Source organism: Salmo salar, unplaced genomic scaffold (assembly GCF_905237065.1).
Source record: "Salmo salar unplaced genomic scaffold, Ssal_v3.1, whole genome shotgun sequence".
NCBI classification, from domain to species: Eukaryota; Metazoa; Chordata; class Actinopteri; order Salmoniformes; family Salmonidae; genus Salmo; species Salmo salar.
The window spans coordinates 5,001-10,010 of record NW_025548892.1 but is presented as its reverse complement, the minus strand read 5'-3'; the positions used below and the strand labels follow the sequence as shown (position 1 = coordinate 10,010).

At 40.0% G+C, this 5,010-nt stretch overlaps 1 long non-coding RNA gene across 1 annotated transcript in view; it reads left to right on the top strand.

The window, feature by feature from the left end:
* The first annotated feature begins 1,889 nt into the window (after positions 1 to 1,889).
* Positions 1,890 to 5,010, top strand: part of LOC123733419 (uncharacterized) — a 3,465-nt gene continuing 344 nt past the window's right edge. The window contains exons 1-2 of the long non-coding RNA XR_006763776.1: positions 1,890 to 2,288; positions 3,250 to 3,331. This is a non-coding gene — a long non-coding RNA (uncharacterized lncRNA). The remainder of the gene's footprint in view (positions 2,289 to 3,249; positions 3,332 to 5,010) is intronic.

Sequence of the window (5,010 nt, the reverse complement as noted above, 5' to 3'; positions counted from 1 at the left end):
CCTACACTGTATACTAGCTAGAACACTGACATTCTAAATGATCAATCCAAAGGGTATCAGGTCACAGATATAATTTGGTCTTGATTAGGCCAATTCTAAAACGTATATATATGAGCATAAATGTGATACTGTAAGTTTGTAATATTGATGGGCACCAAAATATTTATTATTTTTCAAGTCCATTTCTGCTTGATACCTGGTATGTCAAATTGCAGTGGTTTTTTGTTGTTGTAAATGTACTTTTTTTTGTAAATAAACTATGCAATTTATGTAACACTCAAATGCTATCTTATCTCCTTGGTGCTTGAGATTTATTTTCTGAAAATATTTTGGATGTTCAACACTTATAGACCCAGATTATATATTCATGAAAACAGAGTGAACCAATACTCTCTAGTATGTGAGAACAGTACAGTACAGTACAGTACAGTACAGTACAGGGTGTGTGTGAGTACAGTACAGTGTGTGTGTGTGTGTGTGTGTGTGTGTGTGTGTGTGTGTGTGTGTGTGTGTGTGTGTGTGTGTGTGTGTGTGTGTGTGTGTGTGAGAGAGAGAAAGACATTGATCTGCAGTTCTGAGGTAGAAACATTGACTGTTCATAGTGTGTTAAAGAATTCCAGTGAAGTGACCCTTTAGGACCTCACTATCTGCCACATTGAAGAACTCTGGGTTCAGTGAATCATCACTTCTACCTCTAATCAGCAACCAGAAGATTCATTCATGCTCCTTAGATGCCAGGTTAGAGTTACTAACTAATGTTCTGTCATGGTCTATGGACACTACACAGTCCTATAGGCCCTGGTCTAATGTAGTGCACTACACAGTCCTATAGGCCCTGGTCTAATGTAGTGCACTACACAGTCCTATAGGCCCTGGTCTAATGTAGTGCACTACACAGTCCTATAGGCCCTGGTCTAATGTAGTGCACTACACAGTCCTATAGGCCCTGGTCTAATGTAGTGCACTACACAGTCCTATAGGCCCTGGTCTAATGTAGTGCACTACACAGTCCTATAGGCCCTGGTCTAATGTAGTGCACTACACAGTCCTATAGGCCCTGGTCTAATGTAGTGCACTACACAGTCCTATAGGCCCTGGTCTAATGTAGTGCACTCCACAGTCCTATGCGCCCTGTTCTAAGGCAGTACACCACAAAGCTCTATGGGCCCTGTTCTCTATAGTAAACAAAACAGCCCTATAGTCCTGAAAGCAGTGCACTATATAGGGAACATGGTGTCACTTAGGAGGGAGCCTCAGTCTTGAATCACTGGTACTGGAGACTGCTAGTTGTTCACACAGTGTTGTTGTTAATGATTATCCTTCTAATGCAGTGGACTGAATCAGGGTCACACAGTGTTTGTTGGAAGTCTTAAATCTTCTTTGAAACAAAGGTATTCACCTCACACACATGGTTATGGGCTTAAAGAAAGAAGACATCTGTACCATGTCAGATATAGAGTTGAAATGTATTACATTTTGAGTTGCATCCCAATATTACACTTTTTATACGTCACAGAAGACTGAACTATAATAAAAACATTTGACATAGAAACATCAGATTTTCGGCCTTAAAAAAAACTATTCATGTTTATTAATTATGAAATGATAAGAAATATGAATAACATTCCTTCCATGAGGCCACTAGATAATCTGACTGCAGGAAAGCAGTAGCTACACAGCGATGTTTTTGTAAACCGATGGCTTTTCTCGTAAACAGGTTAAACTGTGTTTCTTGGTATGCTGACATGGGGTCAGTGCCTCTAAACTTTAACAGGAATGACGGTATCCTAAATGAATCAGTAGCAGAAAGTACACAAAGTTTCTTGACATTGGGGAGGTGAATAAACTGTTCCCTTGGTTTCTTTCTCAACACAAAGGAAAATCTCACTGTTCTGGTTTTGAATTCAGGCTGCAAGGTAAGGATGCTACCAGGGAATATTTATGTAGGATTTTGGTAGAATAATGATGTTGGTAGATTGTAGAAGATACAGAGCCACTTGTCATCAGAAAGGTGCTCTCTCAGCAGAACGGAAAGTATTTAACTGGTTAGGACAGCTCATGAGGCTATTATCCAGATACCTGTTGGTACCTCTTACAGCTCATGAGGTGTCCTAAGTTTATTGTTCAATTAGCTTTTTGCTTTACGGTCAGGGACAGTATGAGTGTAGCCAGATCCTTTTCACTCTCTATCCTTGTTTCATTTTGTGGTTCACCGGATTCGTCATCATCATCGAGACAAACGACAGACAAACGTCCTGCTAGCTAGCCAAGCTAGTCGGTACAGCGAGGTAAGCTAGCTAGCTACTCTACCAGCAGCATCCTAGTTATCCTAGCTAGTTGGTACAGCTAGGTAAGCTAGCTAGCTACTCTACCAGCAGCATCCTAGTTATCCTAGCTAGTTGGTACAGCTAGGTAAGCTAGCTAGCTACTCTACCAGCAGCACCCTAGTTATCCTAGCTAGTCGGTACAGCTAGGTAAGCTAGCTAGCTACTCTACCAGCAGCATCCTAGTTATCCTAGCTAGTAGGTACAGCTGGGTAAGCTAGCTAGCTACTCTACCAGCAGCATCCTAGTTATCCTAGCTAGTCGGTACAGCTAGGTAAGCAAGCTAGCTACTCTACCAGCAGCATCCTAGTTATCCTAGCTAGTCGGTACAGCTAGGTAAGCTAGCTAGCTACTCTACCAGCAGCATCCTAGTTATCCTAGCTAGTCGGTACAGCTAGGTAAGCTAGCTAGCTACTCTACCAGCAGCATCCTAGTTATCCTAGCTAGTCGGTACAGCTAGGTAAGCTAGCTAGCTACTCTACCAGCAGCATCCTAGTTATCCTAGCTAGTCGGTACAGCTAGGTAAGCTAGCTAGCTACTCTACCAGCAGCATCCTAGTTATCCTATCCTCCCTCTCTCGTTGACGGATGCTGGCTACCTCTGTCCGGTTCTCCTCTCTTCACTAGATGGATGGTAACTTTAGTGTTTAACCCCTCTGTATCCAAGGACCAATCTTTTGAATATTATTTTCGGGGCGCCTCAAGTAGGCTGGACACATTCCATTTTAACAATGTTTTTTTTTCTGATGAAAACAAGTTAATTGCTTCCGCCATGGAGCCCAGTTTCATAATATTACGTTATGTCCCTAGTTATGAAGTAATCTCTAAAAAACACCTTATTTTAGGTCATTTTTCTCCCTGCCAGCTCCTTTTAGTTCTATTGAGCACCGAGGCACCAACTCACCTTCTGAACGTTCTATTCCCAGCTCATTGTTCTGCGTCACAATGTCAACTTCTCTACTGTTATCAATGAGACCTGTCTGCATCAACCATGAACGCTGATCGCAGGTAACTAATTATTAACAGGGTTATGGCTACTTGGTGATCACACTCACTGTTTATCTGTGTACACGTTGTGGTAATCCACATTCCTAAACATGAACCATTTTCTGGTCATGATTAACCATATTTGTTTTCAGAAAAAGGTATACCACCTAAACAAAACGCATGTCTCTGTCCTCTTTTTCAAGATGTGGCTGATATAAACAGCCAGAAGACATTTTTTTATTAATAAATAAAAATTTTTTGATGACTTGTTGTTTCTAAATGGCAGCTGGGTAATTTGATATGCATCGAAATCTTTGGTAGTATGTATCGGATTGAGCGAATGCTGCTCAGGTTCACTGAGTTGCAAACCAAATGGACAGGTCTAGCTCATTGACTTGGAGATCTGACTCAGTTGCTACCTCAGATTATGAGCCTAGCAGGTGTCACAAATTAGTTATGTAGTACCCACAGACGGCCACAGGGAGGAGCAAGAGAGCTATAAACCCATACTGTTTTTTCCATGTTAGGGCTGTGTTGCTTTTGGGAGAGCAAAATAATAGTGACTATAGCAGGTATTGAACCCCGGGTAAATTATCACTAGTCAGAACCTCAACCTCAGTATACATGCATTATAAAAAGTCATCTTAATATCTGATATTGCGAGTAAACAACCTCTGAATAGAAAAGACAAGAGTGCATCTTCCAGCCCACCAATAAATTACATAATTCAACCCTCCCGGTTAGTAAATTTACCTCAACATGCCCCTGGAGAAGGCAGAGTGACGACACCAGCTTTTTCCCGGGGCTGAGTTGACTACTAGAGAGAGAAGGTAGAGTGGCTCGATGCTGGTTGATGAATTTGACAATGAATGTACCTGGAAAATACATTTTTCTCAACTAGAGGTGACTGAATTAATGTTCAGACTTATTGATAATCGTTATATTAATGAAGTGTAAAACATGAGCATCAAAACAGGTAATAATAAACATGAATCCTCATTATATTACTTCACAGTAATCTGTTAAATGCTTTTTCAGTCTCTCCTCTTGCGTTAGCAGTGTGTAAAGGGACAGAAAGAAGCGGAGACAGGAGTTTTCCTGTGAGGGGGAGTGGTGGTGTATCCAGGGAGAAAACTAAACTAATCTTCTGAAATATAATTTGTGGTCTTATGCTGCCATCTATTGGAATTATGTAGCAACTGCAGTAGTACTCAAACATATGTAATTCTTTACTAAAGTAGTAATTACTCAGAATTGCAAAATATAACATTTTCTAGTTCCTTTTACCACTTATAATAAAATAAAATGTTTATAGCATAACAAACAATTAAACTGACATAAAACAAAAACACCATACATTTAGTTAATTATATATATAACAACTATTTATTTAGATGGGTGACATTATCTGCCAAAGTAACAGCCCTGTAGACAAAGAAGAGCTCTCCAGTAGGTACCAAAACATTCAAAGGACATTTTCTCAAAAGTGAGGTTACAAGTTTATCATCATTCAAAGCAGAATTACTTTCCCATTGTTCCTCAACTGTAGTGTCTGATATACCATTTTCTAGCTCTGAGTCTCTACTTTTATCCAACGTAAAAAACACAATTTCAAATTTTGCTACATATGACGAATTGAAACGGTCGGTCACAGTTGAGAGTGAGGCAGATATATAGCATTTTGTAAAAAATATTATTAT